Here is a 24,741-nt window from a genome sequence, read left to right as displayed (position 1 = left end):
TCTTAATAAATGCCTTCAGGATTTACACCCCCAGCGGTCTCTCCGCTCGGCATCCAACTTCCTTCTTCCTCTTCCTCGCACCAGAACAGTTGCTTGGGGGGTTAGACGTTTCTTGGTAGCCACGGCGAGGCTATGGAACACTCTCCCTCTCTATATCAAAACCAGTCCATCCCTTTTAATTTTCCGAAAACAGTTGAAAACGTGGCTCTTTGATCAATAATTTCACTTCTCATTTATTTCCGTCAACGTATAATCCTCTGCGCCGAGACACCTTCGGGTATTTGTGCGCAATACAAATTTAATAAACATGAACATAAACATAAGTTCCAGGCAGTAACCATGCTTGATATTTTGCCTTACCCACCTGTCTGTAGTGATGGAATTCCAGACAGGTCGATGCCTCTATAAAAGAAGCGGCAAATGGAGCCTCGTGTAGATGGAGACTGTAATGCTGCCACGGATTTTGCAGTCTCAGTGTCTTTTTTCATTTTTTCTAAGGCTGTGTCTACAGCTGGACCAAAAAGTTGTTCTTGATTGAACGGCTGATTCAGGATAGTAGTTGGCACTTCCTGTTTAATCCCAGAAATGCGCAACCATGCATGCCTTCGTAATAACACACTCATGTTGATTGATCTAGATGCGGTGGCTGCAGCATCGAGGGCACATTTAGTGGATGCGTTTGTGATTAACTTGCCCTCCTGAATCAAATCATTGGCTTTGGCCTTGTATTGGTCAGGCAAATGCTGCATTTGGGCTTCAAGCTGGTAGTAGTGAGCCCTACCATACCTGGCAAGCAATGCTTGTGCATTAGCTATCCTCCAATGATTGGCTGCCTGGGAGGCAGCTCGTTTGCCTGAAGCGTCTAGTACTTTAGAGTCTTTGTCTGGAGGTGGAGCATCACTGGAGGTTTGAGAGTTGACACGCTTTATAGCATTGGTAACTACCAGGGAATCTAAGGGGAGTTGACCTTTAATGTAGGTGAGATCATTAGGGGCCGGTTTAATATTCTTTTTCAATCCGAGGATTGAGAACCCTGGTCCTGACGGGGTCTTGGAAGATGTCTGGAGCATGTTTGATGACCCCTTTCAGCATGGGTAACATTTGAACTGTCTTTTGTGACTGTGCAAAAGTGTCTACCAGGAAGTCCTCCTCTGTGGGGTCTGAATGCATTTGCAGGCCATGATATTGGGCAGCCCGATCAATGAGCTGAATAAAGCCAATGTTGTCATCTGGGGTAGATGGCCTTGTGGGGTATGCCTCTTGATCAGGAAGGTCTGTGTCCTGTGGTATGTCAGTGTCATCATCAGGATTAGTGAAAGGGTCATTGTTTCCACCTCCACTCCCTAGGTTATCATCGTCCTGTGGTGGTGGTGAGTATGGAGGAAGTGTGGGAGACACTGGAAGAGAAAAAGGCTTAGTAGGAAGAACAGGAGAAGAGGGTCTTAAAGTCAAAGTTACAGTCTATTTTCTTCACAGGCACCTCAGGAATGTGTGGGGTGTCCAATTTCCTCTTGTTCTTCGGCATACTGGTAATATGACCGGTTTTAGGGTCCATGTGCAGTGTTTTTGTCTGCTTTCGGCGCCGATTTTTTCGGTTCCGAACGTGGTTTAGATTTCTGCTCAGGAGCCTTAGAAGGGGTTTTGGGGTCCTTCGATGTCGACTCCGAAATCTTTTTTGGATCCGAAGGTTTTAGAGGTGTTTTTGGGTCCGAGGTCTTTTGTTCTTTGGGTGCCAAAGCCTTTTTGGGAAGAGCGGGAGGAGGATGTGATCCCGCTATCGGCACCGACTGTGTTTTTGGGGCACCGACATGCTGCTTGCTCGGTCCTGAGCCACTGGAAGGCTTCTCCTTTGTCTTCGGAGCCGGGCCCGGGGCTTCTGAAGTTTTCTTTGGGTAGCGACTAAGGCCTTCAGGCGGAGTCTTGACCGGAGCCTTCTTTTTTTTAGGTGGGGTTGGGGCAGGGGCAGTTGTACTCACTCGTTGACCTGGAGTGATGTAGTCATCGGAGTCTCTGGCTTTGGATGCGATGTTGAGATCCTCCGAATCCTCTTCCTCTGGAAGGGCGGGCCTTCATTGAAGATGTCTTCTGGCACCGGTGCAGCCCGTTGCACCATAACGTGCCATAGAGCTCGGCGATCACGGATAGCCTTCTTGGAACGGAAGGAGGCGCAGGCTTGGCAATTCTTCTCTTCGAGCTAGGGAGAGAGACAAAGGTTGCAGACCTTGTGTTGGTCGCTGTGTGGGAATTTAGCTCCACACTGGGGGCATTTTTTGAATGGAGTTCTTTCCATTAGCCATAGGCCCAAATTGCGTTGATAGGCCCAGCGGCCCGCATCGACTGGAATCGAGTATTTGAGTTAGCGCGTCGAAACGCACGCGAACAAAACAATACCTTCGAGTTTGCGATGGTTTGGAAAACATGGTACCGAACCGGAGCACTGATGTTACATCCGAACCTGATGGCGGAAAAAAACAATGTGAGAATGGAGTCGATTCACAAGCACACTATCGTCCAAGGGAGGAGTCACCAATCTCGTGACCACAAAAGACTTCTTCCAAGACAACAACAAGGTGCAAGCATCCGAGCCCAACACCAGATGGCGATCTATGGAAAAGTAAGAATTCTGCAGCTCATATGCCTCGAACACAAGACAAACATTTTCCATTCCTGCACAAGCATCAGAACTGGGGTTGCAGACCACCTCTTTGGGGGAAAATGCATCTACACAGTAGAGGAGTAACCCCCCCGAACATCATGCTTCATTATAAATAATTCTGAATCATAACTCAGGGCTGCCGCCCTTCTTCAATGCTCTGTTGCTCTTCAGTTAGGATGTTTATACATGCATACATACCCATGGGTAATGGTTTGTTCCTTCTAACCCACCATGTTCATAGGGTATTTTCTGCACTTGTGACTGAGTTGTTTTCTCCTGGCTGCCCTTGAGGACATATTAACAAGAGTTACTATGAGCACTATTCAGTGACTTTCAAGGTCTTCAACTACCTTCTACTATTTCTAGAGATACTGCTGGTCTTGATATATATATATATATATATATATTTCAAAAAGGGCTCCATTTTACCGGGGGCCCTTGACCCATGCAGGGCGGCTCTTCAAACAACAGGAACGGAGAATCCTGAACATGAACACTTCCAACAAACAGAAGAGCCAACTCCGACTTGTTTTCAAGTATGGAAGTTTATTTATCCACACTGCAGCTTAACGTCCACTCATGTTTTTTCCTTACGCGTTTCGGCGTGAAGCCGCCTTGATCACAGGTGAGTGGTTGTGTCTCCTCCCAGTGGTCACGTGGCCTGTCACAAACACTACAGGCCCCAACATGCATCACGAGTGTTTTTCGTGCTGTAAATAATTGCACAGTTCATTTGCAAAATGCCTATTTGTACTGCAACAGTCACGAGATGAAATGTCTCAAAAGGGATGCAGTCCGTGAGAAATGTTTCATGCGCCAATGCCTCGTTATGCCACAGCGTTGAAAGATTAACTTGAAAGGCGTGTTGCCAGAGAGAAGAATTGCTTCACCCTTCTCCCTTTCTCTCTGCCACTCACCAGATTGCCGAGGCAGTCCAGGCAGCTGGCGTGGCAGTACGAGCGGATCATGCCCCCTCCGTCATAAATTTCAAAAAGGGCTCCATTTTACCGGGGGCCCTTGACCCATGCAGGGCGGCTCTTCAAACAACAGGAACGGAGAATCCTGAACATGAACACTTCCAACAAACAGAAGAGCCAACTCCGACTTGTTTTCAAGTATGGACGTTTATTTATCCACACTGCAGCTTAACGTCCACTCATGTTTTTTCCTTACGCGTTTCGGCGTGAAGCCGCCTTGATCACAGGTGAGTGGTTGTGTCTCCTCCCAGTGGTCACGTGGCCTGTCACAAACACTACAGGCCCCAACATGTATCACGAGTGTTTTTCGTGCTGTAAATAATTGCACAGTTCATTTGCAAAATGCCTATTTGTACTGCAACAGTCACGAGATGAAATGTCTCAAAAGGGATGCAGTCTGTGAGAAAGGTTTCATGCGCCAATGCCTCGTTATGCCACAGCGTTGAAAGATTAACTTGAAAGGCGTGTTGCCAGAGAGAAGAATTGCTTCTCCCTTCTCCCTTTCTCTCTGCCACTCACCAGATTGCCGAGGCAGTCCATGCAGCTGGCGTGGCAGTAGGAGCGGATCATGCCCCGTCCGTCATAAATTTCAAAAAGGGCTCCATTTTACCGGGGGCCCTTGACCCATGCAGGGCGGCTCTTCAAACAACAGGAACGGAGAATCCTGAACATGAACACTTCCAACAAACAGAAGAGCCAACTCCGACTTGTTTTCAAGTATGGACGTTTATTTATCCACACTGCAGCTTAACGTCCACTCATGTTTTTTCCTTACGCGTTTCGGCGTGAAGCCGCCTTGATCACAGGTGAGTGGTTGTGTCTCCTCCCAGTGGTCACGTGGCCTGTCACAAACACTACAGGCCCCAACATGCATCACGAGTGTTTTTCGTGCTGTAAATAATTGCACAGTTCATTTGCAAAATGCCTATTTGTACTGCAACAGTCACGAGATGAAATGTCTCAAAAGGGATGCAGTCCGTGAGAAATGTTTCATGCGCCAATGCCTCGTTATGCCACAGCGTTGAAAGATTAACTTGAAAGGCGTGTTGCCAGAGAGAAGAATTGCTTCTCCCTTTCTCTCTGCCACTCACCAGATTGCCGAGGCAGTCCATGCAGCTGGCGTGGCAGTACGAGCGGATCATGCCCCCTCCGTCATAAATTTCAAAAAGGGCTCCATTTTACCGGGGGCCCTTGACCCATGCAGGGCGGCTCTTCAAACAACAGGAACGGAGAATCCTGAACATGAACACTTCCAACAAACAGAAGAGCCAACTCCGACTTGTTTTCAAGTATGGACGTTTATTTATCCACACTGCAGCTTAACGTCCACTCATGTTTTTTCCTTACGCGTTTCGGTGTGAAGCCGCCTTGATCACAGGTGAGTGGTTGTGTCTCCTCCCAGTGGTCACGTGGCCTGTCACAAACACTACAGGCCCCAACATGCATCACGAGTGTTTTTCGTGCTGTAAATAATTGCACAGTTCATTTGCAAAATGCCTATTTGTACTGCAACAGTCACGAGATGAAATGTCTCAAAAGGGATGCAGTCCGTGAGAAATGTTTCATGCGCCAATGCCTCGTTATGCCACAGCGTTGAAAGATTAACTTGAAAGGCGTGTTGCAGTACAAATAGGCATTTTGCAAATGAACTGTGCAATTATTTACAGCACGAAAAACACTCGTGATGCATGTTGGGGCCTGTAGTGTTTGTGACAGGCCACGTGACCACTGGGAGGAGACACAACCACTCACCTGTGATCAAGGCGGCTTCACGCCGAAACGCGTAAGGAAAAAACATGAGTGGACGTTAAGCTGCAGTGTGGATAAATAAACGTCCATACTTGAAAACAAGTCGGAGTTGGCTCTTCTGTTTGTTGGAAATATATATATATATATATATATATATATATATATATATATATATATCCAAAATGTAATCCATTGGTGAGGAAAGAGGCGGCACACCCATCCACAATAGAATATTTTATTTGTCACCAACAACGCGTTTCACCCGGCAAAGGGCCTTTGTCAAGTTGGCTAAACACTTCCTTGGTTACCATTTTATGTGAATGTCGTCATGATGGACATAGAAAACAGATTAACATAGCGGTAGCTAAAAGATGGGTACATTGTGGCAGACAGCCGCCACGGCTGGCACCAATGCTTAAGGGCAGTCGAACAGCGTTTGCAGGGCAGATATTTGAGAAAAGGATATATAAACTAAAATTAGGCAGATTATTAATCGCAACTGGTCAACGGTGCTAACAGATAATGTACTTGGATGTATGCTTCCAAATAAACCACTAGTGACTTTTAGGAGAGCGCAAAGTATGGGAGCAATATTAGATCAAAGTAGTCCAGAACTTAAACAAAAAACCAGTTGACTAGAACCTGCAGCGGGGTTTAGGAAATGCTCCAATTGCAGAGCTTGTCAATTTGGAGTGAATAAAACTCATTACAATACCCCATTTAAGTCTGCTGAAATTCCCATCGTAGGCAACCATACCTGCAAAACGGAATATGCAGTTTATGTCCTGACGTGCACCTGTGGCCTTAATTATATAGGCAGTACAAAACAGCAGGTGCACGTCAGGATCCTGCAGCACATCAGGGCTATTCTACACTCCGACCCAGCTTATCTGGTGGATCGCCATTTTCAAAGCACACACAACAAGGATATAAACTGCCTAACCTATTATGTAGTAGCATCAGTCCCTAAACTTAGGCGAGGTGGCAACAGAGAGCTTAAACTCAGACAGTTGGAATCTAAAATGATCCTCGAGTATGACAGCAAATGGCCGAATGGGCTTAACCACACAGAGGATTTACGTAACTTTCTGTAAATATATTCATGTAATGACAGCCCCGACACTTAGCAGCATAACATCCACTTTCAAATACCCCTAGGCAGTCAGGTTCCCTGTTACCTAGAGAGGCACTCAGTTGCTTGAATTCCTGACCTTTATCTCTTGTGTCTATGATATGAATCTCTGTGGCTAGTCAAGTTCCTTGTTAGCCACAACTTTACAATCTACAGTATTCCCCCCGCTCCCCCTCTCTTTTGATTGTGCATACAGACTCATTATTTTACAACAAAATCTTTTTGATATTAAATTTTAGCACTTTTTTACACAGGGTATTTTTCACTTTTTTACATGATTATTTATTATACCAGTATGAAATGTTTTTATAGTGCTTCTTTTATATTGACAAAATAGAGATGTTTATCTATATTGTCAGATTAAGCATGCATGCATTCTATACACAGGTTGTTTTATCATGCACTTTATAGCACCTTCAATTGTCTCCTCTTGCACGAGTTGTTGCTTCACATGCATTCTAAACACTGATCCGATGGAATTAATATTTGCACATTGTATTTTATCTGCCTTCCTATACCCAAATGATTTTTACAACATATTGATGTATGAGCGCCAAATACAATAGAATTTATACTGGATTTATCCAAGTATGTCGCAATCAAAGTGGTTTTAATTTAAAATGTTAAATTATTTACATTCCGCTAAGTTATTAATTTTGTGTAACTTATTTGCGTATTTGCACTTGATGCTCTTCAAAATCAGAGTATGTTGTCCATGTCTATGGACATGTGATGGCGAGGGGGAGGCGGATCTCACTGCATTATAAAAATGAAAAAGATACACTGGGTCATTGCAAGTGAACAAGGGTTTGTGAAGCCCGAAACGCGTATTGCCCTCTTTTACCAGCTGGCTATGCAATAAAAAGATACCTGTGGACTGACTTGGTGGTCCGTCTCCTGCCTTGCTTCGCCGGTCCGATTGGGGATTGGAGGTGGCGTTTGTGGAGATATATATATATATATATATATATATATATATATATATAAGATCAAGGCCGCATGTCTGGCGGCCGAAACGCGTCATTTGGACACTATAATTAAACATCTTTAAGCACTAAGTCTTGCCTGTGGAGTCTGTTTCCTGGTTCGGCGCCGCTGTGACGGTTGGTCGTACTACTGGGACTATATATATATATATATATATATATATGAAGAAGGGCTCCTCCCCAGCCTGCTCTGCGCTCGCAGCCACTGCCTCCACGCCAGCAAGGAAGAGGGACGGACCAGCAATTCAGCAAGATGGTAATTTTTTATTGCAGATTTAAAACAGAACCAGCGACGCGTTTCGGGCGGAAAGCCCTTGGTCACGCTGCAACATGTTTACAATCAATTATGCTCTTTTTATAGGTGTCTGCAGTGATTTGGGCGCCACCCCCTGGTGACGCCCACCATGGTCTTGTGGTGAATAATAAACAGTGAAAATGCACTACCGCTGATATATGGTTGCCATTGCAGAATAGACATACAAGAAATTATCACTGGTTGAATCCAGTAAAATATCAATATATATATATATATATCTCAACTGCTCGCTTTTCCTGTGCGTCACCTACTGCCAACAAACGAGAGTGGGCCCAAAGGTGAGTGCAATTATTACTGTTTATTCACCGCCTCAACAGTTCGCCATAATGCGTTTCGGCAGTCGCCTGCCTTGATCACATGACAGCATTTAGGATTCAAAATGCTGAATTTAAAGTGCTAGTCCAGTTTAGTTTGCCAATGGGCATAGCACAAATACTTTCAATCAGTACTTTATACATTGGAACATCGTCACTGTTAATCTGTTATTGTATGCTTAAATGCAATTGCAAATTTTTCTCTGCAAATTTTTACAATTCCCTGAACAAAGCATATATATGCATAGACTTTCTATGACAGGAGATTGTGCCTCTGGAAAATAATCAAATCCCACAAACCCAATCAACTCCCTCCCTTTCCCCCCCTCCACTCCCCCTCTCTTCGCCCATTAAGGCCTTCTACCAATCTCCTCAGACATATATTCAGTAGTTGAAATATTGATTGTTTGTTTTCTAGATGTTGTTGATGAAATCAATGCTCATTCAGGGCAAGATTGCACTTTTTGACTTTCTGTGATAAGGGAATGGGCCAATTGAGAAGGCACATGAGATTGTATCAGAGATTCAGTAATTATAAACCTGTACAAGCATGAATTGACGGTGGGATTACCATTAATAGTATAAACTTCAATCAAGAATTCTTATAATTCTCTAACGAAATCAAGTGGTATATTCTACCACAGGAGATGATATTGAATCAATCTGATATGCACACTATTTATGTGAACATGCCCTTTGGGCATGACTAAAGTGTCTGTTGTGATGGAGTTCCAGACAGGCAGGAATTGTGTTAATCTGGAGTGGAATGCTGTTCGGGAGCAGAGGAAAGTCACTGTTTTGTAGCGAAAGAGGTTCGTTTACTGTTGTTACCTCGACCTCTTCCCTTGATGTTATTCCCTCTATATCCTCCTTTAAAATATCCCTTGTTAGAGGATGTTTGTGTGTTGGATTTGAAGGATGTTGTACTGTCTATACCTGTTTGTTTAGAGCCCCCTCTGTAGAAGGAGCGACAAAAGGAACCTCTAGCTTGTGTGGACTGTAAAGCTCCCATAGATTTAGCAGTGTCTGAATCCTTCTTAATTTTTTCCAGAGCTGTGTCTACCTCTGGTCCAAACAAATGGTTTTGATTGAATGGTTGATTTAAAATAGTGGTTTGGACTTCTTGTTTAAATCCTGAAATGCGTAGCCACGCATGTCTCCTAAGTACGACACTGGTATTTACAGCTCTAGATGCAGTATCTGCAATGTCTACTGCGCACTTGATAGAGGCATTAGAAATGAGTTTGCATTCCTGTATAAGATCATTTGCTTGTGCCTTATATTGGTCAGGTATATTGTCTAGCAGTTTTTCTAGCTGGTCATAATGAGCCCTATCATATCTGGAAAGGAGGGCTTGTGATTTAGCTATGCGCCATATGTTGGTAGCTTGTGCGGCTATTCTTTTGCCTGAGGCATCTATGACCTTTGATTCTTTATCAGGTGGAGGTGCCTCACCTGAACTTTGTGAGTTTGCCCTTTTCCTAGCATTGGAGACGACTAGGGAATCCAGTGGTAGTTGGCCTTTAATTTAGGCTGGATCTGCAGGTGCAGGCCTATATTGTTTCTCAATCCTAGGGTTTAAAATCCTAGGGCTAGATGTATCAACATACCCTTTTGCGATTTCCAAATAGCGATTTTTAAGGAATCGCTATTTGGGAATTGCAAAATGGCATGTATGTAGAAATTCACAATTTTTTTGCAATTTCTTAATATTCCTTATTTGCGATTAGCAAATTGTTAATCGAAAATAAGGAATAATTTCCCATTCATTTCTATGGGCCAGGAGGCCCATAGGAATAAATGTGAAATTATTCTCAATTAGCGATTCGCAAATTGAGAATAATTTCAAGGGTGCAGGGGTGTCTCAAGGACACCCTGATGCACCCCTGAAAATGACATGTGTGCGCATATGGCGCACATACATGCCCTAAGGGCATGAATGAGCGTCACATGGCACCTTTACAAATTGCATAAAGTGCATTTGTAAAAGAATTCGCAAATTACCACCAACTACAAATTGGTGGTAATTTGCGATTTCTTAGCCAAAATTCGCTAAAATGAAATGTTTCATACATAGCATTTAAGAAATCGCAATTTGCGATTTCTTAAATGCTTGCGCAATGTTAAGGAATCATAAAATTTGCGATTCCTTAATATTGCTAACTTTTTGCATGATACATCGAATTTCCTGTTTTTCTTGTCGCAAATGCAGCTATTTTGCGAATCTCAGCATTTGCGACAAGAAAAAATCTTGATACATCTACCCCCTAGTACGTACTGGGTCTTTAAAAATTTCTGGAGCATGTTTGAGGACCCCTTTAATCATAGGGAGAATTTGAACAGATATCTGTGATTGTTCGAATGTATCTAATAGGAAATCTTTCTCTGCCTCGTCAGAGTGTATGGTGACCCCGTGGTAAATAGCAGCTCTGTTTAATAGGTGCCCAAATCCAATATTATCTTCTGGGGGAGAAGGCTTTGATGGGTATGACTGTGGGTCAGGAATGTCTGGTATATCTTGTGGGTTTGGGTACTCCAAGACTGTGTCACCTTTAGGGTATGGGAAAGGCTCATCTGGGTCTATCCCTCCTCTTAAACTATACTCATCATCATTTTGAGGTGAGTGTGGTGATAAAAGAGGAGAATGTGAAGGAGAAATCTGAGGTGAATTGTTAAGAGGAACAGTAGATGAAGGAGAAGGAAGTATAGGTGAAGAAGGGTGCATAGGGGATGTGGCAGAGTCCTTCTTCTTGGCAGGAACCACAAGAGAGGATGGTTCATCAGCCTTCCTCTTCTTATGTGGTATGGTGGACACCTGACCTGTCTTAGGGTCGATGTACATCTTCTTTTGCGGAGGATCTTGCTGGAAAAGTTTTTCTGTTTGAGGAACATTTGTCGGCGTCGATTTCTTCGGTGCCGGACGAGGTTGCTGTTTGTCTTTAGCCTTAGGAGGTGTTACAATGTCCTTTGGCGTAGTTTTTGGCACTGAGGGTGTTGTTTTTGGTGTCGTAGGCTCTTTCGAGGGCTTGGGCGCATCGGAATAAGGCCTTTTCGGTTTCTGCACCGAATACTATGTCTTCAGAATGGAAGCTGGTCTCGTCGGCTTCGAGGCGTCGGACGCTGGCTTCGTACCCTTGTCTTTAGAAGTCGACGGTTTCGGAGCCGAGACTTCTTTCGGGTTCGGTGCCGAGGGAGCTGGTGGTATTAGCACATGCCGTGTGCTTGGTACCGAGGTACCGGTAGGCTTAGTTATCTTCTTCGGAGCCGGGCTCGATGGCGGGACTGTCGAAGTGGTTTTTCGGTCGGATCTGAGCCCCGGAGGCGGAGTGTTATGTTATGTTATGTTATGTCCACTTGTAGCACGCACAGATACTCATGAGTGTCCCGGCGCGATGCAGAGGGGTAAAGGAAGAAACTTACCAGGCAAAAAGCTGGGTCTTGAGTTTTCTTTTAAACACAAAAAAGTTCTGAATGGACCGCAAGGAAAGGGGGAGGGCGTTCCAGGCTTCCCTGCAAAGGAACTGCCACCCATCTTCTGAAGCTTAAAGCGAGGAACCCGAGCAAGACGCAAAGACATAGATCAAAGCGCACACGTTGGAAAGTAGAAGGAGAATCGCCTCTGGAGGTAGAGGGGGCCAGAACCATGAAAAGCACGATGGGCCAAAACTAAATATTTTAACCTGACCCTGTCAACAACAGGAAGCCAGTTGAGAGAACGTAATAGAGGGACAGCACTATTCCTCGTCGAGATGCCCAATAACAATCTGGCAGCCGCATTCTGGACTACCTGAAGCTTTTTGGGCAGGTATCCAGGGGACCCAGCAAATAGAGCATTGGCGTCGTCCTGGCGAGATAGGATGAGGGCCCAGGTGACAGTTTCTCTAGCCGCTTGAGGGAGAAGCGGAAAGAAGGTCCGCAGAGTCTTAAGGAGGCCAAAGCAGCAGCCTGCCAGTTTTTTAATGTGAGTAGAAAAGGAAAGACTCTCTTCGAACCATAGTCCCAGATTATATACAGTCTGTCCCGACACGGGAGGGAGCGGGGAGTCAGGAGGCCACAGCTGCTCACAAACGTCAGCGGGCAACTTGACTTTTGTTTGTTACATTTTAACTGTGCGTCCGCCAGCCATTTAAAGATGGAAACAAGACACTGTTGTGCTGCTGAGACAGAAACAGATGTTTTATCCCAGGTGAACAGCAGCTGCGTGTCATCAGCATAGGCCATTACCTTAGCCCTGAGCTCCTCTGCCAGATATATCAGGGGCGTGAGATAGATATTGAAGAGGAGCGGACTAAGGGAGGAGCCCTGTGGAACTCCAGTGGTGACCAGCTGGGGGGAGGAAATCTGCTCAACCCGCTCCTGCAGAAAAGGTTTAAACCAGCCCCAAACCTCTCCCGGTACCCCAATCTCCACAAGTCGGGCCAAAAGGAGCGCATGGAGGACCGCGTCGAACCCGGCCTAGAGGTCCAGCAAAATTAATGCTGCCCTCCCGCCAGCGTCAAGACACTCCCGAATGGCCTCAACCACCTCGACTAAAACAGTCTCAGTGCTGTGAGAGGCTCGAAACCCTGACTGTGCTGGGTGCAGGAGTCCCTCTGTCTCCACATACTCTGTGAGTTGATTCTTAACAACCTTCTCACAGACCTTGGCAATGGTCGGAAGGAGGGAGATGGGACCTTTGAGGGAGAGTGTTGACCTTTGCCTTCGACCTGGGTGCTGTGTGTGGTGCAGGGGCATCTCAGTTCCGGAGCTGATCTCTGCATGTCGCGTCGACGGGCCCTCCGATCCCTGATGGTTTTCTTGGATCGAAAGGACGCGCAGGCTGAATAGCTGGATTTGTCGTGTTCTGGCGATAAGCACAGGTTGCAGAGCTCGTGGTGGTCACCTCGTGGAAACTTTGCTCCACACCCGGGGCATTTCTTATATGGCGTCTTTTCCATGAGGTGTAGGCCTCACGGCGTGGATAGGCCCAACGGCCCGCGTCGACTACCAGAATCGAGCTGATGGAATCGAAACGATGTTAGTCGGTATCGAAGTTAGTTTGATGAGTTTTGAGAAGTTTTTTGCACTCCGAAGTGCTTGAAAAGTCTTTTTCGAGCCAGAGCGGAAAACTTTCATCCGAACACAGTGGCGGAAAAAAACAATCTAAGGATGGAGCTGATGCCCATGCGCAATATCGTCTAAGGGAGGAGTCTCCTGACTACAAAAGACTTCTTCCAAGACGACAACAACATGCAATCATCATCATCATCAATAACTTTATTCGGCGTTTGATTAACACCATAAAAGTACAACATTAAAAAATCAATTCATAAAATGTGCTGACCATTCATCCATTAATACCATAGAAGAGAAAAAAATCACAGTCAGCAACACAATGATTCACATAATACATAAAAACAGTTAGGGAGCAAAACAGTTATCCCTCCCCCAATTCAATAACAGTCGTCATATTTCTATACTGGACCTCAATCTAACAGAAGACCTTAAAAAACTAGTAACACAAAATAAGGTCAGGGGTTCTTTTGACACTTTTAAAAAAGCCAGCACGTCTCTTGCGGATCTAAAATTAGCTTTCTTTAAAATTCCTCTTAAAAAACGGCGCCGGGGCATTAGATAAAATGGGCATAGTAATACAAAATGGAGGGCATCCTGCGGAGATAGTTGATCGCAGCCGCAGGGCCCCTTTGATTCAACTGAAAGGTTTGATAGCACATGGTGAATCATGTCGAATCTAAAACGTGTTATTAGAAACCTATCATGTGGGTTATATACAAGAGCAAGATATGGTTCCTACCCCCTGCGAGATTTCACTAGCTGAGAAGCCTGGACTGCCTGCAGTTTCTTTGAATCGGATTCCCGTATTGCCTCTTTGGTTTTGAGAAGCTTTTCGGTTACTATCACTTGGTCCCGTTTAGTAATAGTTTGAGGGTTTGAAAATAGAGTTCCGCAACCAATTCCCTCTAGAGCCTCTTTCACGTATTTTAGCCAGGGAATTGAACTGCCTTTTTCCCTACCCAGGCAATCTGAAATTATTCATTGGGTCAGGGTGGCTTCCTGACTGACCCATATTTTTAACCAGGCCACCACGGGCCTTATTTGCGCTCTATCTTCCAAAAATGTACAGTCCAGTTCCTCATGTACTATGTAGGACGATGTGCCCTGTGGAACTTTAAGAAGCCTCTTCAGGGATTTATTTTCCTGTCTCTGCAGTCTATCTACATTCCCTATTCCCCACAGCTCTGCTCCATATATGGTCGCTCATAAATGGCAACCAAGATTCATACCTGAGCTTGCTGCTAGTTTATTTCCATGTCCCTCAATCAGGGGTTTAAAAGTTAAGTTCTTATCAAATAAAATGCCCAAATATAAAAAAGACTGGACTTTTTCCAAATTCGTTGAGCCTATTCTATATTTAAAATCTTTCCCCTTATTTTTAAAACTCACCTCCATGACATATGATTTTGTTAAGTTGGCAGATAGATCTCGGCCGTTCATGAACTCAATAAACCCATCAATTAGACGCTGCAGACCCAATGGCGTACGTGCCAACAGAACCGCGTCGTCTGCATAGAGCAGGACCGGCACTGATCTATTCTATCTCCTATCCTTGGGGAGTTCACTTGTAAACTGGTTAAAACATTTTCAAGCCCATTTATATATATGGAAAACAGAAAGGGTGCTAAAATACATCCTTGTCTTACCCCGCTAGTACATTTAAAGGATTCGGTCAAGCCCCCCTCTTGATTATACCTCACTTTTGCCGTTGTGTTATGGTGGAGGGTTCTCAAGATGTGAATGAGACCAACATCAACACCTAAACCCAAGAGTATGGCCCACAGCTTCAAGCGATTTACACAATCGAAGGCTGCCGCCAGATCCATGAAGGCTAGGTACACTTTTTCATTGCTTGCCACTCTATATTTTGTGACCAATAAATATGAATTTAAACACTGGTCAGTGGTAGATCTGCCTGCCCTAAAGCCATATTGTACTTCTGTCAGGATACGGTTCTCTTCTTCCCAACACATGAGGCGATTCAAGATGGCCCTGCCCATTACCTTTACAGTTACATATATCAGAGAGATGGGCCTATAACATTGTGGGTTGTCCCTATTACCTTTTTTGAAAATAGGAACAATTATGGCCGTCGACCAAGAGCAGGGAAGTCCTGATGCTATGGCGGCATTAATAACTCTCGTCAGTATCGGGGCCCACAGTTCTATATTACTTAAATATAGGTCCGGCGGGATCCTGTCTGGCACTGGTGCCTTGTTACGAGTGAGACCTCTGATGCCCCCCTCAATCTCCTGTAGGGTGAAGGTATTCATTTCTATATTTGTCACCCTATCCACATTCTGCTCTCACTCCTCCTGGGTGCTTCGATTGTATAGCTCGGAAAAATGGGCCACCCACTGCTCAGGCAATACATTAGATGCTATACAGGGGCTACCACCTTCTTGAAAGCAGGGTCTATTTATTATGGACCAAAACATTGAGAGGTCCTTTTTTTCCGATGCCTCCCTCAGATCTTCCCAGGTCTCCATTTGGAGGGCATTTTTCCTACACTTGACTTCTTGTTTGTAGCGTGTTCTGGAGCGCATAATCATAAGTCCATCCTTTGGTTTGTGTTTGAGCGCTGCTCTGAGCTTATTCTGTGCTTGGGAGCATCCTCTATCAAACCATTTATGTTTAGACACTACTTAACCCTTCCCCTTTGTATATAGAAGGCTATCAATTAGCCGTCCTAAATTCTCAAACGCCTCAACTACCGGGGTCCCATTTACGTCCAAATTAAAACATAAATCCAAGTATTCTGTGCACTTGGCCACTAGTGTTTTATAAAAAAGTTGCCCCATCCAATTTGGCCCACTTTAGACGTCTACCCTGATCAGTTACCGTCTCCCTCAACAACATGCAATCCTCCAAGCCCAACACCAGGTGGCGATCTAATGCATAGAGTAGTACCACTGCTCTTTGCGCAAAAACGAGCGCTGGAAAGGGCGAAATCGCCGAGCTTTCCAGCACCATTCCCCACGCCCTCATCGGGACACGCCCACTCAGAGGCCACGCCCCCCCCCATCGTCCTTCCACCATAAAAATGTGTATGGACCGGAAGCGCAGAGGACGAGCGCAGCGGCGCGACGATTGCGCGCCGAAGACGCGCATAAGGCAAGCTCGTCTGCGCTCGTCCGCGATCAGGACGCGACCGGGGCCGGTCCTCCTGCCCGACCCACCAGCCACAACGTCGCTCCATATACCCGGACCGATCTGCTGTCTCTTAGACCCCCCCGCGGCAGGACCCACGCTTGCTCTCTCCTGGACGCCCAAAGCCGAGACTTTGTCTGCACAATTTGTCATTTCTCCTTGTCATCTGCTGGCTTAACATCCCGCCCAATCCACGCCCCCACCTCAGCTTCTATTTCTAGCGCTCACCCCCCGTTGACCCTCAGATCTGCACTTATTAACTGCAGATCTTTGACTAAACATGCCTTTGGCATCTGGCAGTCCCTCCGAGATAACAAGTGAGATCTGCTTTTCCTAACGGAAACATGGCTCAATGACAATACGAACCCCGCCATTTCCCTTGCCTTACCAGAGGGTTACAGTATTAGCTGTGCCAATAGATCTAATGGCAAACCGGGAGGTGGTATTGCCCTAATCCATAAATCCACCTGGACAGCTACCTTTCCTCCATTTGACCACATCGACTGTATAGAAGGTCTGCCTTTTAGCATCGAAACCTCACCGTCCTCCTCCTGTTCGGGAATACTCATTTATCGTCCCCCTCATTCCAATCTATAGCACCTACCGGTTTTGACGAACTATATCATCCAGCTCAGTACACGATACTCCAACTTTACCGCATTAGGAGACTTCAACCTCCATGTCGACAATGAATCATGTCCGCACAGTAGTCAATTTATCTCCATGCTAGCGGCCTGTAACCTAGTCCAATTAATAACCTTCCCCACGCATAATGCGGGTCACACACTGGACTTAATCTGCTCCAATCTCTCTTCTATCCGGGTGGCCCCCCCACCCGGTTACCTGGTCCGACCATTTCTTTATCTCCTTTGAGATTGATATTCCCCGCCCCTGCAGACCTCTTATCACGCCTAAATCTTCAGGAAGAAACTGGAGCCGCATCACTTTGGATGCGCTCCAAAAACATCTCAACAACTCCCAACCCTGCCTGTCAACCGACCCCGACCAAGCTATTAACAACCTAGATACATGGATCAGTCAGGCCTTAGATGCCCTGGCCCCCATAAAACCCGTCAAATCTTACAGGACGGCACCTTCAGCCCCCTGGTACTCCAACGAACTTCGGCAGAAAAAGACCTTCTGTAAATCTCTTGAACGCCGCTGGAGACAGAACTACTCTCCGGACCGTAAAGCCATCTATAAAACTGCCCTCAAAGACTATCGGAGAATGATAGAGGAGCATAGCACCGCACCTCCGAGACGTCATCAACTGTTCCTTCAACTCCGCCACCTTCCCAGAAGACTGGAAACACGCTGAACTCACCGCCCTTCTGAAAAAACCAACAGCAGACCCCACCGAACTCAAAAATTACCGCCCCATCTCGCTTCTTCCATTCCCGGCCAAAGTCATCGAGAAAGCTGTCAACAACCAGCTCGCCGCCTTCCTCGAAGCCAACAAATCCCTCGACCCCTCACAATCTGGCTTCCGAGCAAAACACAGCACGGAGACCGCCCTCATCGCAGCAACAGACGACATTCGAACTCTACTGGACAATGGAGACACAGTCGCCCTCATCCTCCTTGACCTCTCTGCAGCATTCGACACAGTCTGCCACAGCACCCTTTTACAACGCCTCAAAAACATCGGTATCCAAGGAAAAGCACTTGAATGGATCACCTCGTTCCTCACCGGAAGAACCCAGAGAGTCCGCCTTCCACCATTCAAGTCCGAGGCCTCTGAAGTCATCTGCGGCGTACCACAAGGATCCTCACTCAGTCCCACACTCTTCAACGTATACATGAGCCCCCTCGCGGCCATCGCACGCCAACACAACCTCAACATCATCTCCTACGCGGACGACACTCAACTGATCCTTTCTCTCACCAATGACCCCAACACCGCCAAAACCAACCTACACGAAGGAATGAAAGAAGTTGCCGAATGGATGAAACAAAGCCGTCTGAAACTGAACTCAGACAAAACAGAAGTCCTCATCTTAGGTACTTCCCCCTCTGCATGGGACGACTCCTGGTGGCCGGAAGCCCTCGGAAAAGCACCCATCCCGACAGACCACGCACGGAACCTAGGCATCATCCTGGACTCTTCACTCTCAATGAACAGACAAGTCAGCGCCGTATCCTCTTCCTGCTTCAACATTCTTCGCATGCTCAGAAAAACATTCCGCTGGATCCCCGCCGAAACAAGGAAAACAGTCACCCACGCTCTAGTCACGAGCCGACTGGACTACGGAAACACCCTCTACGCAGGTACTACCGCAAAACTCCAGAAGAAACTCCAACGAATCCAAAACGCCTCAGCCAGGATCATATTAGACATCCCACGCAACGAACACATCTCTGCTCACCTTAAAGACCTCCACTGGCTACCCGTCAATAAGAGGATCACTTTCCGACTGCTTACCCACGCACACAAATCACTCTACAACATCGGACCAGATTGCCTCAACTCACGAATATCCTTCTACACCCCCTCCCGCCAACTACGTTCTTCCAGCCAAGCCCTCGCCACTGTACCTCGCATCAACAAGACCACCATGGGAGGCAGATCCTTTTCTTACCTGGCTGCTAAAACATGGAACTCACTCCCCGCTTACCTTCGCCTTACCCAAAACCACCTAGCATTCAGAAAACAACTTAAAACGTGGATATTTGACAAGTAATCCTCCTTCCCCTCCTTAGCGCCTTGAAACCCTCTGGGTATGTAGTGCGCTATACAAATTTTATGACTTGACTTGACTTGACATAAACGGGACTTCCTGGCCTCTAGAATAAAACTTGCCAGCAATGGAGCCAGAGAGATCTTCAACATTGTTAGATCCTTCACAGACCCCGCCGCGTTGACCAGATCTCTGCCCGCCTCACAGGCACTATGCAACAAGCTTTCTCAATTTTTCGAGGACAAAATTGAGAACATCCAAACATCCTTTCCACCTTCTAATACAGAAGGAGACGACGAGCGATCCACTCCTCCTATACCATGGCCACTCTCCCTGACTGAATTTGCGGTAATATCGGAAGCAGATTCTATGACTGAGCTCCTTAAATGTAAATCAGGCTCCCCTAACGACCCTTGGCCAGCCAAGGAATACAAAAAATTGGCACCCCTACTTAACCCCTATTTAAATCACATCTGGAATGACTCACTCCGTACAGGATGCTTCCCTACCAAATGGAAGCATGCCTCCCTAGTCCCCATTCTGAAGAAACCCAACTTGGACCCAGACCTCCCCAGCAATTGCAGGCCCATTTCCCTCCTGCCTGCCCCAGCCAAGATCTTGGAAAAGCTGGTTCATTCCCAATTGGCTAGTTTCATCGAATCCAATGGGCTCCTCCATGCCTCCCAGCATGGCTTCAGGTCGGGCCACAGCACGGAGTCGGCCCTCATTGAAATGGCCGACTCTGTGAGTTGGACGCTTGACCGAGGGTCGAGGGCGGTGTTAGTGCTGCTGGATCTTTCAGCAGCATTTGACACCGTCTCTCATAAGATCTTGCTGAGAAGGCTGGAGGACTTAGGGTTAGGCGGCTCTGTTCTAAAGTGGTTGTCATCTTACCTGTCTAATCGCACCCAACAAGTTTTCACCCCTCCCTTCACTTCCTCTGCCAGGCCACTTAAATGGGGAGTCCCACGGGGTTCTTCCCTTAGCCCGCTTTTGTTTAACGTTTATTTCACCCCTTTGGCTAAACTGATCCCCCAGACTGGGATCAAATCCACATCTTACGCTGATGACATCCAGCTACTTTTCACGTTCGATACCCCCTCTGCATCTGCTTTCGACCCGCTGAAATCCTGCCTAAGAGACATTTCCAACTGGATGGATACTAATTCCCTCCGTCTCAACGCAGGTAAAACTGAGATTCTGTTTTTCAACTCTCCTTCTCCCCTGGATGCCAGCCTGTGGTGGCCTGGAGACCTGTGCCAGGCCCCCACGCCTAAAAACTCGGTGAAAAACCTAGGAGTACGCTGGGACACCCATCTCAGCTTTGACACCCAGGTACAAACAGTCGCAGCCTCATGCTTTGCCAAAATCAGAACAATCAAACGGCTCATTAACTATCTGCCGGAGGAGTGTCGCAAGACTGTGATCCAGGCATTAATCATATCCCATCTTGATTATGCCAATGCCCTCTATCTTGGTATCACAGCAGGCCTGTGTTACAAATTGCAGACGGTTCAAAACGCTGCCGCCCGGCTGGTGGAGAGAATTCCTGCCAGACATCATATCTCCCCTCACCTCCGTAAACTGCATTGGCTACCCATTGCGAAAAGATGCGTCTTTAAAGCAATGACGCTGGCTTTCCGTGCATCTAAAGGCAATGGGTCGGCCCATTTGAAAAATACTCTTCGCCCTTATGTCAAATCTAGGTCTCTACGCTCCAACTCCCTATTTTTCCTAGAAACTCCCCGATTTAAGCGTTCCCGTGCTGGTGGAAAAACCTTTGAGGTCTGTGCCACCAAGCACTGGAATAAGCTTCCGTTAGCTCTTCGCACATGCCAGACAGAACCAGCATTCCGTAAATCCCTTAAAACCCTTCTTTTTTCTTCCTAGTTTGGTACCTCTGACCTGTCGCTCTAGTTCTCAGAGTCTCCCAGCGCCGGGATGCCCCGTTGGGGCCGCAGCGCGCTTTACAAAACACACTAATAATAATAATAATAATCTGCAGCTCATATGCCTCAAACATATATATTACAATAATATCTCCCGCCTCGTGTGACGGTGGAAAGTCAAAAATGAGCCACCCTATATATATCTTCAGTTCAAAGTGCTGCCCTTCGGGGTCACTACAACACCCGGAAATTTGTCATTTGTAATTTGCATTTATATAGCGCGTCATCACCGACGGTCTCTAAGCGCTGAGAAATGTGTGGCAGTAGTAATTGCACACCTGCGAAGACAGGGCATTCATGTATTCCCATACCTGGACGATTGGTTGATAAAGAGCGAAACGCACAGCAGTGCAGTACACACAACCAAGCCACGATAAATCCCCCGCACAGACTGTGCTTCACCATCAATGCTGTAAAGTCCCCCTCCAACTACTTCAAGTTCAACCCTATCTGGGAACCATCCTTCATGCAAAGTTCGGCAAAGCCCATCCCAGTTTGGCAAAGGTCCAGTCCTTCCATGCATTGCTACCTCCTTTTCAGCGAAATCAACAGGTCACAGTCCCAACAGTCATGTGCCTCCTAGGCATGATGGCCTCTGGCATCACCAGAAAACTTTACACAAGAATACGCTTGCGCCCGCTGCAGGAATGCTTATCACATCAGTGGTCTCAAAAGGAGGTTCATTGGGAGAATCTAGTGCTAGTATGCTGCTGCACTCATCGCTCTCTGCACTGGCTGCAGGAACATGTCCACAAGTAAGAACTTCACCTGGCAGTCCTCCTCCGCTACTTTCAGCGCTGGGTTTTCCATAAATGGACCTCTTCACCAGAGCAGAAATAGCAAGATGCCCAAACTTTGTCTCCAGATTCCCGCACCCACCATCCACGGGCAATGTACTAAGAATGAACTAGTCAGGGATATTTGCCTATGCTTTTCCACCTCTCGCCCTCATTCCATTCGTGGTTTGGAAGCTACGGGCAAACACCCCCTTAACCTCAGCCTAGTGGCTCCCACTTGGGCCAGACAACCCTTGTACTGCACTTTCCCCCAGCTTTCGATAGTTCTGCACAAGAGGCTCCCCAACAGGGTTGAACTTCTTGTGCAGAACCATGGAGAATCAGGCACCCAACTCCAAGAGTCTCCACCTTATGATCTGGCTAAAAGTCTTAGAATTTGATTAGCTCAGTGTACCTACAGAATGCATGAGCATTAAGGAGCACACAGACCTACTACTCGTGCTTGCTATGCTGCCAAATGAAGGTTTGTCTGCTACTGACTCTCAAACCACATTGACGCCCTAGCAGCCAAAGTTCATTACATTGTTTATTACCTTCTGCACCTCCAAACGCGTGGTCTAGCCTTCCGTTCCATTCGGCTACACCTGGCGACTACATATCTCCAAAACAGGCAACCTAAGTCGCTCTTCAGGGTTCCAGTCATCAAAGCTTTGAAGGAGGGGCTCAGAAGAGTCATTCCTCCTCGGATGCCTCCAACCCCGGTGTGGAATCTTAATATTGTCCTCACAAGACTTATGGGTCCCCCGGTTAAGCCCCTCCAGTCATAATCCATAAAATGTCTTTCTTGGACAGTATCTTTCCTAGTAGCTATCGCATCATTAAGGTGTGTTAGTGAGATCCAGGTCTTAATCTTGAAAGAACCTTTCTTTCAGGTTTATAGAGATAAGGTGGTCCTTCGCACCAACCCTACATTTCTTCCTGAGGGCGTCTCTCCTTTCTACCTTAATCAGTCTATACAACTCCCAGTTTTCTTTTCACAACCTGGCTCAGTTGCAGAAAGGGCCCTTCATATCTTAGCCGTCAAACAAGCCTTAATGTACTATGTAGACAGAGTAAAGCCCTTTCAAGAAACCCAACAACTCTTTGTTGCTTTTTATGAACCACAGAGAGAAGGCCATATTGAAATGAGGCACAGCCAGGTGGATAGTTACAAACATCTAAACCTGTTATGCAAAAGCTAAAAGAGTTTTGCCTGCTCCTCCTAGAGCTTACTCTCCCTGACAGAAAGTGGCCTCTAAGGCCTTCCTTGGGAACATCCTAATAGCGGACATTTGTAAAGCACCTACTCGGTCTACACCACACACTTTCACTTAGCACTACTGTATACGTATATGTATATGTATAGGCATTTATATAGCGCACTACTTACCCGTAGGGTCCCAAGGCGCTTCGACCGCTGCGAAACCCTTCCTGGCTTCCCTGAGAGATGGTCCCTTAATGGGTATCTCCAGGGTGAGACCAGGCATCCCCGGCGGTCGGGTGGGGCCGTTAGTGAAGATGAGGCAAGCTAATGCCCAGAGTTGCCGAGTGTGATCGCTGATCAGAGTGGGCACCGAGGCGAGAGAATTATCGAGTCCGCTGACCCTGGTCCAGAAACCTGCCACGCCGGGAATCGAACCCTGGTCCCGGGCCGTCCTCTGCTCTCGGGTCTGCCGCCTCTAACCAGTGAGCCACACTACTTCACTCCACACTATTCACTGTGTAGATGAGTTAGCCCGTCAACAGGCAAATGCTGGTCTGGCTGAATTACGTACCCTCTTTCAGTCTTCTGTGTCATCCACATGCTACCGCAAAGGGCAGGACTGCTTAAAAGTCTAAGCACAACATGAGTATCTACAGCCACACATGCCTCAAAATAAAAATTATTACTTACCATGTAAGCATTTGTTCGTGGCATGTAGGGCTGCAGATTCACACGCTCTCACCCTCCTCCTGGACACCTCTGGCTGTTGCAGCTGCCCTTACTTGTTTACTTCTCTCACATGGTCATCTTTCTATCTCTCTCTTTCCTGTGTCTCTCCGCTCCAGTTTCATCCTCACCCACCTCGTGGAAAACAATCTAACAATGGAGCTGATGACCATGCACATTGCAAGCAAGGGGGGAGTCACGGTACCTCGTGAAATGGGGTGACCTCCCTTCTAGTCTTCACTTCATCAGCCGCCATAGATCTTTCCGCACACTTATGAAGCCCATCTATATGCCTATTAGCTCTTGTTAATATCAAGTTTACGCTGATTTAACAATACTCCCGAATATCAGTTCCTTAGGGGAAGAGACTCTATCGTTATTCCTTTGAGGTGACCGAAGGAATTTGAAGTGAATAAAGTGTTCCACGTTTGTACAGTTACACCCCTATGGCAATGGTTGCATCTAAAGTGAATCTGGGTGCAAACTATGATCGAATGTTGAACACCTCCACACCCCATACTCTGATCCAGCGAGATTTACTAAGTCGACCTCTCCATGCTTTCCACCCACAACATCTCTCAATCCTGATTTGCTGTTTATTACCTGTACCAAGTTTTCAGTATAGCCGTCAACTGGTGATCAGACTGACCTAGCTGAAATATTTTCTTTGTTTCCTTGCCACGAAGACATCGTTTTTGTGGGCCTTAGGACTCTGCACACGTTATCACTGCCAACCAGTACTAAAGTGCGTACGCTTGCTCCATAAAACATGTTAACATTGGCTTGTACCCAATTAGCATATTTAATTTATTTATAAGTCCCTATGAAGTGCACTACATGTGCCCATGGCCTGTAAATTAAATGCTACTAGTAGGCCTGCAGCAACAATTGTGTCACCTACTTAAGTAGCCCTTTAACATGTCTAAGACCTGCCACTGCAGAGCCTGTGTGTGCAGTTTTAAACTGTCATTTACACAGTCCCAAGAGCAGGCAGCAGTATATTTAAAATGTTGGACATGTACTTTCAAGTTTTACATGTCCTGGTAGTGAAAAACTCTTAGACTGCTTTTTAC

General features: G+C 46.4%; 1 protein-coding gene and 1 pseudogene across 2 annotated transcripts in view; both read right to left on the bottom strand.

Moving 5' to 3' along the window:
* LOC147725702 (rho-related BTB domain-containing protein 2-like) overlaps positions 1-24,741 on the bottom strand; it is a 595,476-nt gene that overhangs the window by 208,964 nt on the left and 361,771 nt on the right. The gene's annotated exons all lie outside the window — the stretch shown is intronic.
* LOC147725703 (uncharacterized) lies at positions 1,000-22,073 on the bottom strand (annotated as a pseudogene).

The sequence above is a fragment of the Lissotriton vulgaris genome, chromosome 3_2 (genome assembly GCF_964263255.1).
Source record: "Lissotriton vulgaris chromosome 3_2, aLisVul1.2, whole genome shotgun sequence".
In the NCBI taxonomy this organism is placed as follows: Eukaryota; Metazoa; Chordata; class Amphibia; order Caudata; family Salamandridae; genus Lissotriton; species Lissotriton vulgaris.
Note: the sequence above shows the minus strand (reverse complement) of the source record. Positions and strands in the feature narration are given on the sequence as shown.